This window comes from Callospermophilus lateralis, chromosome 3 (genome assembly GCF_048772815.1).
Source record: "Callospermophilus lateralis isolate mCalLat2 chromosome 3, mCalLat2.hap1, whole genome shotgun sequence".
Lineage (NCBI taxonomy): Eukaryota > Metazoa > Chordata > Mammalia > Rodentia > Sciuridae > Callospermophilus > Callospermophilus lateralis.
This window is the reverse complement of record NC_135307.1, coordinates 180037715-180049937: the sequence shown is the minus strand read 5'-3', so window position 1 is coordinate 180049937 and position 12223 is coordinate 180037715. Positions and strand designations below refer to the sequence as shown.

The 12223-nt window shown below is 42.9% G+C and overlaps 1 long non-coding RNA gene across 1 annotated transcript; it reads right to left on the bottom strand.

The window, feature by feature from the left end:
- Window positions 1–599: 599 nt before the first annotated feature.
- LOC143394445 (uncharacterized) lies at window positions 600–11100 on the bottom strand. The gene is made up of 3 exons (XR_013090694.1): window positions 11007–11100; window positions 8107–8162; window positions 600–689 (listed from the first exon to the last, which is right to left on the bottom strand). It is a non-coding gene; the product is annotated as an uncharacterized LOC143394445 (long non-coding RNA).
- Between the last annotated feature and the right edge of the window lie 1123 nt (window positions 11101–12223).

Sequence of the window (12223 nt, the reverse complement as noted above, 5' to 3'; positions counted from 1 at the left end):
CTTTTACTTCTCCAAGCTTTTCTTAGCAAGCAGTTACTTTGGTCACAATGATGTAAAGCTCACACACACACACACACACACACACTATTGAATCAGGGACCCACCTTTATGACCTCATTTAACTATAATTGCTCCAATAAAAGTCCTATCTTCAAATATCAACACATTGAGGATTAGGACTGCAACATAGATTTTGGGGGAAATAAAAAATTTCAGTCCACAACAATTAACAGACATTTAAAATAGAAGACAGCAAGATGACTTATTTCTTTTTTAGATGCTCAAAAAAAAAAAGCCTATCTGTTCTAAAATGTTTCAACTCATTAAATTTAACCTGAGTTCCCTCTAATACAAGAAATCTCACATGTTCCTCTTAGATCTTCCCCAATTTTTCCAATCCCTGAGGATCCAGTAGTCCAAAGCAGACCATGACTGAAGGGGGAGCTGTAGGCACAAGGTCTTGCCATTGCTTCACTGCCATCCGTGATGCTGGCGGTAGCTAAACGTCCACAGGATGTAATGGTCCCCTCCTTGGGGAGCCTCAGAGGTCCAGAGGGAGGACCGGAAGCCACGTACAACTTGACCCTTCCTCACCAGGCTGAAGGGAGGGACCCTGACAGCTTTCTGCTGACTTTCTGCTAAAGTCACCGAAACTCAACCTCAGAACATGTCTGGACTTTCTATTGCTCCTAGAAGGGAAAAAGGAAGTGGTTAAAGAAAGGATGGAATTAAAACCAAATCAGAAAAAAAAAAAAATCTGAAACAGCTGTGTTTTAGAAAGCAAACCTCTGAGGTACAGTTTTTATCTCTAATAGACCTGTTCCAAAATCCAAAATTGAAAATGACCTGGTCACAGATTTATTAAGAAAAGAGTACAAAAGAACACCTTGTTCTCAAAGCAGAAGCGTTGCAAATGTGTGGGTCAAATCTGTCTCACCAGTCAAGACACAGTCTGGAGGCTTTGTCCCATTCAGCAACTGAGACATTTGATTAATAAATCAAATCCTTTCTCTCTCTCTCTCTCTCTCTCTCTCTCTCTCTCTCTCTCTCTCTCATACACACACACACACACACACACACACACACACACACACAGGCATACCATTAGGAAGAAGAAATCAAATTACAAGATCTTCAATAAAAGATTAATCCATCTAGTCAAAACTGCCCACTCCTCTTCCAACACACTGTTATAAAATTACACATAGACAAAGTCTACTTGAGAGAACACAGGTTAGTGAAGATCAGATGCTTAAGTTGAATTTAGAGTGACAATTCTTCTAGCTCTGTGCTGAGTTTGGGGGCGGGGGTGGCCACACAGAAGGTATCTGTCTGTTATGAGTTCCCAGGTGAGTAAGACTGACAGCCATGGACACAACACAGTGCAATCCACAATTCTAAAGAACAAAGTGATCTGGGGGCCCAGAAGCAGAAGTTTCTAACTGCCTAGAAGTCATTGAGAAAGTCTCCTCACAGATCATATATTTAAAATATGTCTCCAAGGAGGGAAAGTAGTTCCTTTTCCAAAAAAAATCTTTTTTTTAATTTTGCATCACTTGGGAGTTTTCTGAAATAAACACACACACACGCACACACACACACAAACTAGACATATGAAGGTTTAAGTAGCTCATAAAGGTAAAAGCTCTTCTCTGCTATTTAGCCAACCTTTCATGGCACTAGGACCAGATAAAAATTTCTCCCAGAAGTCTTCATAAAGAATACAATGTATGTTATAATAAACACCATTTTATAGCATCATTAAAATGGACTTAACTACAACCTAATAGGTCTGTTTCTTATCAGAACCTCAAAATGGACTAGCAAAAGGCCATTCCGTGGAGGTAAATCTACAAGGTGCCATTACAATGTCCAAGTACCCAGCTCTGCTTCCCTGGCTTATTCCAATAAAACATTTGAGAGTATTTAAGAGAGGAAGATGGCAGATTCTTCAGGCATGGAATCTTTCTTGACTATTACCTCTCCAAAAGTATTGTAAGAAGGGCTGAGGAACTGTGACCACCAGAGTTCACTCAAATGTTGGTAATGGAGCCATCCTGTGCTGTACTTTGGGAATGGCCCCAATGACCAAGGCAAGCACTCTTAGGATAGTGTTAATGTCACTTTGTGAAAGTCAAGGAGGTGAGAGGGGATGTGGGCTCCAGTGGGTGGGGAGAACCATCAAAACTCTGTCCTATCAGATGATGGTGGTAAGCACCATGCCTGCAGGAGCAAACAGGAAACAAAAGTTACAGAGATTACCCAGGCTCCCCTTCTTGGAATAAAACATCCTCTCCTACTTACAGTCAACCACCTGCAAGAAAGTTCTTACCAGTCATGTAATAATTTCTTGGGCACCTGCTATATGTTATAAAATGCACCAGTTGGCATTAGAGGTATCTAAAGTCTAATTTCTGCCCTTGATGCAGGCAAGTAACTTACAATATAATAATATAATACAATATAATAAACACCTCAAAGGTCTGCCAGGTTTTGCAATTCTATTGTTAATCATGAGGCAGAGCAGAGAAACCTGCCCTCGTAGATAGGATTCCTTAAGTTTTCCATGAAGGTCACAGAAACAACCCAGACTTATAGATGTTTTCCAAGGGTGAGCAGAGGATCCCTGTGTACTTTGAGGAATAGCATCTCACCACAAAGAAGACAGATGAAAGATCAGGGGGCCCAGACAAAACATCTCTACCTGCTTTCCCAGTGCCAACCTCACACTGATAAAAGACTGTCTAATTTATCATCTTTACTGGTAAATGTCCACTGATCCTGTGGAACAATAGGGCTGGGTAGAAGTGATGGGCCAGCATTGCTACCAAGACCTCCTAACCCTCCTTAATAAACTCAATAGCAGCACCAAGGTATCTCAGGAGGCAGCAGGTTATAAGAAGTGCTTTTCCTTAGGGTGTAATTGCATGTTCTTTTTCTGTGCAAAAATAATGTATTTATTCCAAGTATTTTTCCTAAAGTCAGTTAGCTGTGCTCTTTGAGTGGGATCCTAAATTGACAAATTCCAGGCTGCTGGGACTTGTCATCTAGAGGAAGAAAAAATTGAGAAGCCAGTAATCAATCTGTATTGTGTGAAGATTAACATGCCTGCCCCTCAGGTTAACCAGACCTAAATGCAAATTGAATTGAAATGTTCAGAAAGTGTTCCTAATCATGCACACTGTGATTACGAATCCTATGTTTATTTATCACTCTTTTGAATCACCAGACACCAGGCAACTAGAAGAAGACAGAGGTCAACAAACCCAAAATGAACTATTATCCCAGCGAGGTGGCAGGCAGCAGATTCACTGGAGCAATACCAGGTGGCTGCCGGTCCAGAAAAGATGCAAATGCTTTCTCCAGCAGAGGGCGCTAAGCGGTAGCCTCGCCCTAGCCCTGGGATGGGCGGCTATGCAAGAGCAAATCCGGGAGAAGGGAGGGTTCCGGCATAGGTGAGTTATGTGAGTAACACCCATACCGACTTTTTCTAAACTCTCAGGTCCATGGGGGAAAAGAGCTCCCAAAAGCAGACATGTGGAGCTTGATGGAGAACCTTGGGATTGGAGGGGAATCCAGAAGTACTTTTGCTTAATTACAGCACCGGATCTCTTGCTTGAGCTCCATATTTTTCCAGCCACTATGCATGCCTGTGACTGTGTGTGTGTGTGTGTGTGTGTGTGTGTGTGTTTTCGGGTCAGTGTGGATGTTGTTAAGCATGAGGCATTAACATATTTTACGTTAATATAAGCAGGGGAACGCATGGCTATTTGAATTGAGTGCATGCATGATGTGGGTCTGATTGGGTACATGGTTTGTGTTAAACTCATCAATAAGCAATGCCTAACTTCAAAATAGGCTATATTTTTAAAATTCACCTAAGCCAATGGCTTGTGTCTTAAAACACTTTCCCAAAGAAATAATGTTCCACCAAGTGTCCGGTTTTCTTCAAAGTTCACAACTTACCTGAAGGGCATAGCATTGAAACACATGGTGGGTAGTCCCAATTATCTTATAATTAGCATAGGATTCAATTAATACAGCAGCAAGTATTCAATGTCATGCTAAGTGGTTTGGGCTTTATTATGTGGGTCAGTGGTTCTCAAACTTTTATTTCAAACACTAAATTTAAAAAAAAAATTAAGAGACTAGCATTTAGTGACCAACTTTTTATTTTGCTTAGTAAGGATTTTAACAGCAAGAAACAACAAACAAGCTACTTCCGTTATTTTATTAAAGAAAGGACATTTTTAGCACCAGAAAGTAGGAAGGATATAAATTTGAGGAAAGAAAAAGAGAGCAAGAAGGAAGGGTGGGTATAGAGATAGTTCCATAAACATAATCAATTTACCTGTAGGACAATCTTACCATGTAAACCCTACTTTGTCACATTTTTTTTGCTGAGAATCTGTGAAAGACTCTCTATAGTCAAAGGTACTAACACTCGGACATGGGTTTGGGGAGCTGATAGCTTCAGGGACCTGACATAGCTCCATATATCAGGGTGCAGGGCAACCATATTACAAATCCTGAGACTGGGAAACCAGGCAGAGAGGGTTCTGCCACCAGCCTTTACCCTATGGCCAAAAGGGATCCACAAGGGTCTTGATTTGAGGATTGAAAAAGCCGCAAAAGCATTTTGTAAAGATTATTTGGACAGAAGAGTAGAAAGATTGGAAGTGGTAACCCAGTTATCACAGCTATGCCACAAATCACCCCAAACTTAATGGCCCAAAACAACCGTTCACTGTGCCCTCAGATTCCGTGGGTCAGAATTCAAATAGGAGGCAGCAAGGACGGCTTGACTCTGCAGCACTGTCTCTGGGGTCTGGGGCACAAAGGCTAGGGGCTGGGACCTCACTGACAGGTCCAGAGGTAGGAGGTGGGCAGGGGGTGGCATACACACAGGCAGCCATCTTTGGAACATGCCATCCGCCACAGAGCCCATGATGGAAATAAACGGAAATGGGCAAGTCATTAATTCCTGTAGGTCAACTTGACTAGACCATGAGGTGAGCAGCTCTTGGTGAGACTGTCAGGGAATCGGCAGAATGAGTAAAGAAGATTGCCCTCAGTGTGAGTGAGCCTCATCCAATCCATGGGAGGGAGGCCTGAACGGAACAAAAGGGGGTCATTGATAACTCGCTGTCTCCCCTGACTGTTTTGGAGCTGGGACATCAGCCTTCTCCAGCGCTCAGACTGGAACTTACAAACCAATTCTGGCTCCCCGGCCTTTGGACTTGGACTGGAGCTACACCATGGGCTCTCCTAGGTTTCCAGCTGGCAGGTGGCAGGCAGACCAGCAGCCTTCTGGGCCTCTGTGGTGACATGAGCATAACAAGTGAGTGTGTAAATGAGCCCATTGAAACCAACTGCAAAGGTGTGGTGCCATGCTAGGTGCATTTGTGTCTGTGATATATGCACACAGCCTCTTAGCTCTGTTTCTCTGGAAGACCCTCTGTCAAGTGTGTTTGTGCAGGGGTATCGTAAACGCATGTGCACAGAGCACAACACCACACCTTTGCATTTGGTTTCAGTAGGCTTATTAATCCCCTGAAGATCACTATGACCCCCAAGACAGAAAGCCCCATTCGTGGGCATTTCCTCATATCCTAACATGTCTGTCTTTCCTACACAGTTCCACCAGTGGCCTTCAGTAGAATTGGCACTGGTCTTAGAGTCAAAAACACCCATGTCAAATCCTGGATCTTGTCTCCCATTAGGTGGTACTACATGTGGCCCAAGAGCTCCCTGAGTTTCGCTTGCAGATCAGCATAATGGGTATCATAGTATTTGTTTACTATAATAGAGGTCCCTGCTTACTGACTTATTTTTCTTTTGGCCCTATTTCTTCTTTGTCCCTCTTTCCCGATTCATCAAGAATCTTGCAGCTGGTGCCACCTCATCTCCCTCCGCTTACTCCTTCTCTCTCTGCCACAGGCCTCACTGGCCCGGACACTGCCCATGGATCATCTTCAGCATTTCTCTGAAGGAAGACAAGGTGGGATTTGAAGTCATGCCACCACCTCTGGCCCCACACTTTAGATATGGACTATAGGAAATGCAGCTGAATAAATATTAATCCCAGTTCCATGATACAGGTAGGGGTTGGTTATGAAAGATTTCCTAGTATTCTATTTTCATAGTTCAGAGAATTTGTTCAGATAAGCAGAGACATCGATGCTGCCTTTGTTGAAGATATAATATGGTTTAACACCATATTACATTCCAGCCTCTAGATATACCCCTTACAAGCTGTGTGACCTTGGGCATGCTATTTAACCTCACAGTCTCCGTGTTCTCAAAATGAAGACAATAATAGTACTTACCACAGAGAGTAATTTTGAGGAAGAGATGAGATAAAACCCTAAAAGCCTTTGGCACAATCTAGCAAAATGATGCTCAAGCTTTAGCATACATGAGAATCACCTGAAAGATTTGTTAAAATAAAAATTTCTGGGCCCGACTCCAGAGTTTCTGATTTATTAGGTCTAAGACGGGTACTAACATTTTGCATTTCGAACAAGTTATCAAGTGATGCTCATGCTACTGGGGCAGGACCACACTTTGAAAAACACTGATCTAACACAGTGGTATCCACTTTGATTTTGATGATGATGATGATGATGATGCTTCATCAAGATGGCCAGGATGATTGTAATGGTGGTGATTAGGATGATTTCTATAAGGGACTCTCACCTTAGATAAATGATAAGGTTAAATATAAATATGTTTCATAGACCTTCAACATTTTGGCATGTTTCATGTTATAGTCTGGAAACTATTGCTACCACCTTCAATGTCATAGTTCAATGTATTAAGCTTTACCTTTGTATGAAGTTCTTAGGATATGAATCAGATCTAATAGTCCAGACAGAACATGGAACATTAGTGGAATGACGACAGTTTTGCTGAGAAAAGGACAGAATGGGGCAGAGTGAGAAGAACGTGGCCCTCTCTGTTATTTCCTGTGCAAAATTATAGGATTGAGTGAAATCAACTCGAGGATCCAGCCCAGTTCTGCCAAGCAGAGATTCTATAAGTAATTACAATCTTGTCCCCAGGAAACCTCTCATAGTTAAAAACCTTTGACCCATTCCCCAGGAAGCCCCAGCAGACAATGTTTCTTTCCATCCAAGATCAGCATCACTCAGCAGTTGAAGCTTCTTGGGGGCCTGGGGAAGCTGGCTACTTATTGCACCAGGGTCTCAGAGGTCTGTGAAGTGAGGAAATCCGCACCTATTCCTCACTTTTCTGAACTGAAATTGGAAACTTGAAGTCCAAGGATTATTTTTAGCAAATGACTTCATAAGCCTCATTTTATATCCAGACTAGAGGAAAAGGAAAGTCCCAATCTGCCACGCCCAGCCCAGCCCACATGAGCTGTTCCTGCTGATGTGATGTCAGAACAGGATCTTGATCACATGCCATTTGGCTTCCTTAGGTGGCTAATGGATTCCTCCAAATACAAACAAGTTAGAAAGCCACTAGGGCTACCACTGTGGACACTCTGGTCCCAACCTTCAAAATCCCTCTCATGCTCATGGATCAGCCCACAGTCACTCCACCCACTCATACAAAGAGATGCAGCATGGTGTAGTCAACAGCACAGAGGGTCTGGCCTCAGAGCTGAGGTCTCAGGAAAACCAGGAGAGAGAACAGACAGTGAGAGCCTGTCAGTCTGACTCTCTGCTCACGCTCTGGAGAGCCTCATCACATCTTCATAGAAGTCCTCCTTAGCAGAGGGCTCAGCCCTCATTATTCCTAAAAACACTCCTCCAGGGAAAGGGCATTGACTCAATTCCCAGATTATTTAATAGTCCTCTATTTACTCCTCCCAAGTCTCAATGCACCTGTTTGCCAAATAAGGAGAATGAACTAACAATGCTTATAGGCTTAGTCCCAACCACATGTATAAGGTCACAGATACACACACTCCAGATTCTAATGGCAATACAATCCTCTCCTTTATTGAACAACCACTAACTTGGAAATATCTATTAAAGATCAGCTGATACTTAAAATGATGAAACAAGTCCAATTCCCATCATACATATGCTAAGTGAAATAACAAGGCACAGAAGGACAAACACTGCATGATCTTACTTTGGTAGAGATTCTGAAAAAGCCAAACTGGTAGAGCAGAGTATGGCGGCCAGGGCCTGTGAGAGGAAGAATAAAAAGATGTCTGTCAAAGGGCGCGAAGTTTCAGTTACACCGAACAAATAAGTTTGGGGGATCTATTGCACAAGACGATGACTGCGGTTAATAATATTGAATTGTTTTCCTGAAATTTGCTGAGAAAGAAGATCTCATCCCACCCCGCCACACACACACATGCACACAAACAGTAACTATGTGAGATTATGGACATATTAATTAGTTTGATTGTGCTAATCATTTCACAGTGTATACATATGTAAACATCACATTGACACTATAAAATATACAATTTTTATTTGTCAATTATACCTCAGTAAAGCAAGAAAAAACTAAGTCTTTTATGAATTTTACTATTACCTGATTGATTTAAGTAAGTACCTTTCAACCCTATCTGTGCAGTACAATGACCTAATAAGCTTTGGGGGAAAGAAAACAAACTGGTTCCCACCCCCACCCACAGAGATCTTATTCTAGGGTGAAATTCCCACATTTGTATTTATCAACTTTCCTGGCTGATTCTAACAGCTCACGGATCTAAACCTGCCAAGAATAGGTCTGTCATTATCTGTTAATGGAACATTATTTACTCGCTCCACATGAGCCTTAAACACTGGATATTCAGTTGGATGCAGAGGCACAGGCCTATAATCCCAGCAGCTCAGGAGGCTGAAGGGGGAGGATTACAAGTTCAAAGCCAGCCACAGCAACTTAGAAGACCCTACGCAACTTAGTGAGACCCTGTCTCAAAACAAAATTTATAAAGTCTGGGGATGTGATTCAGTGGTTAAGCAGATGCCCTGTGTTCAGGACATCTGAACCTTAGTGCCTTCAGAAGGTCAGATATGCTAATGAACTAACCCGCTTATTTGTACATGGGGTGATGCGGAGGCTGAAGTAGTGCCCTCCAAGATCAGCAGGCTCCGTCACATCCTCGTCCTTCATGTTAGCAGCATCCCGGGTATAGGCCTTAATTCTGACTCTCCAAGGGTCAGATGAGGTCAGAAAGCATAAGGTATTTCTGTCCCCATCATTCAGTGGGTCAAAAACGCCTCTTCTACTCATTTCCATTTTGTGTAGGATGAGGACACAGGGACAAATCATTTGATTCCTGGGCTCTGATCCTCACCAATGTGCCCCCCATAACCAACTTAGTAGCTGCTCTTCTATCGACTCTCCCAAGATGATCATCAAGTCCATTCTTTGAGCCCCCACTGTGTGCCAAGTTCTATTGGAAGTGTTCAAACATTGTCCACCCCTTTTTCAAAAAGAGCTTTCCTCTGTTTACCCAAAACCACAGGCCAATGTACCAACAATACCTCATGCTGCCCTCCTTTTTACCAGTATATTACATCTGGCACAAGAGGCCCCCAGGAATGGCTGTTCCACTATTGATCACTGTTACACCCTGTCATCTTACAGAGAAATCCATCAGGAATAATGGAAAGCTGTTTGCAGCTTTTATTGACCACTCATTGGCCTTTGACTATGAGCAGGAACCAGCTATGGGTTAAGCCTCATAAACTCCACATCGTCTTTCAGTAATTGAAGCTCAGTCCTGAGCCATGTGAAACAAGGCTCGCACCTTCCTCCCCACCATAAATGTCAGGATGTTGCTTTTGGATAACATGTTTCCCTGCGGCAATAAATAGAAATGCCGTGTCATCTTAAATAGTGATGAAAGGATTTGTCATCGTCGACTGACGTGTGATGCCAACCCACTGATTACTCAGTGTTTCCTGCAGACCTACTATGTACTGCCACCATGCTAGGTTCTAGGGATGCAGTAATTAATAAGATCAGCACAGTGCCTCCCTCGATGAGTCAGGAGGAAGACAGATAAATAACCTGCCAATAAAAATAGATTCTGAGAAGTGCTTTTGGCAGGGTCAACACAGGTGCTTCAGAACAGCTCCTTGGTGAATCTGTTCAGTTGCTCGCATCATCAATCTGAGAAGCTTCCTGTCCTCTCTACTTCCTTTCTCTTCACCACCAGATCCCATCGCTTCTGCATCCTGAATATCAAAGCCTGAATATCTGTCCTGGATAGTACAATTCTACGTCAAACAATATTCCATGAACATCAATCCTATCAGCTTTGACTCCTGATATGAGCTAAAGAGGTTTCACCTTCCTTTGCTCATTTATTCATTTCCCTCATCCAAAACAACACCTTTGAGCACTTCCATGTACCAGGCCCTGGAAAGGTGATGGCAAGAAAGCATGCATAGTTCCTGACCACAGATGTCGATACAGACCTTGACACATCCAAGCTGATCCATTGAAAATGGAATTGGAAAACTAATTTCAGTGAATTGGCCTCAAAAGGCTGCTCCGATACAACCCTAGATTTCTCAGCCTATGCTGCATGTCCCCGGAATTTATCAGAACAACTTTAGTTGATCTTTCCTCCCACTCTTTATGTGCCTGCCCCACTTGGATTTATATGCTTTAACATCATTTATTCTGATGTCTGACTTCAGCCTTTGAGGACCCAAAGAATTAATTTCACAATCCGAAGGGCAAAATTCTGGTTGGCCTAGTTCCTGAGGTGGTCACTGTGGCTTTCCTGGTGACAAATGTGACAAGTGATAGAAATAGCATGCTACCTAAAGCCAGGACTCACACCAATCACCACAAAGAAATAGCATCTGTCACTAGATAAAGAATGGCAAACACCTGGCTTGTTTACAACCATTCCTGTTCCCGTGTCAGACATAACTAATAGATCACAGATTTCTTTTCCTGCTGACCCCATGCCTGACCCGACATCCGTTCCTAACCCAGCACTCCAGCAGTCACTGCCAGTCAATCAGGCTTGGGCCCTGAGATAAAATCTATCATACCTGCATTAGAACCAGTGAACAGGGAATGAGACACTTCATAAAACAGGACAAATTGACTGAGGCGGAGCCACACAAAAACAGGAGCAATGCAGGGTGAAAACTGCAACTTCCTGGTCTTTGCCACTTGCAGGAGTGACTCCTCCCCCAAAATGTCACATGATCCCCCAAGAAGGTTTCTGCTGGGTTCATTCTGGACCAGTCTCTGTGTCCAAGAGGGTGATGACCTCTACTGGCCAGTCTGGGACAAAGAAGCAAGGTCCTTGGTTAAACACCCACCAGAACCTCCAAGGAACAGAAGAGGGGCCAAAAGAAAGAGACATGATCTGGACCAGATAATTAGTGCTCTCTCCAGAAACACAAAAAGAATTGAAGCATGGAGGAGGAAGAGCTGTCATTTGATGGCAGGGGGACCTCCGACAAGACTTCACAAACGCTGAGACATTTGAGATCAGGGTGGACAGGAAGGTGGTGGGGGGCAGTGTAAGAAGTCCACACAGACAAAGTGGTGTACATGGAGAGACTGAACTGTCATCGATCCCTCATGTTCACAGCCTCCATCCTGGCCATCTATAATCTAGTTGTTTGCCTAGGACTGAGCCATCCGGGTTGGCTGCGGGTAATCAGATGTGAGCAATTGTACTGAAGATCAAACTCAGTTAATTTGTATGATTAGGGAATTAGCAAGTGCCTTCTTTGATCTCAACAATTATTCAAAACACAAAAAAATGCTCAGATTGAAATTGAAATAAAAGTGGCATGCTTTTAGGTACAAATTAAAGTTCAACTGAATATTGCCTACAATAATGTGTTGTAGAGATTTATAGTAAGAGGTCATTCTCCCTAGGGTCTCACTTTCCATAAGGTATTCTCTGCTTCTTTCTCTACCCCATCTTCCTTCTCTCTCTCTCTCTCTCTCTCTCTCTCTCTCTCTCTCCACACACACACACACACACACACACACACACACACAGAGGCACACACCCTCTCTTGGCCCTTTGAACTGGAACAGCGATCTGTTCCCTGTGATTAAATTAGTGTAAGTAATAAGATATCATAGATTTGATTGATTTCCTCAGCAATGGTTATTAACCAGCCCAATTCAGAGCCAAGCAGGACCATTATTCTAAACATTGATTTCTGAACAGGCATGCAGGGGAAGGAAATTCTCAGCTACAGAAATATTCCATAAGGAATTATCAGATAGGATGATATATAGT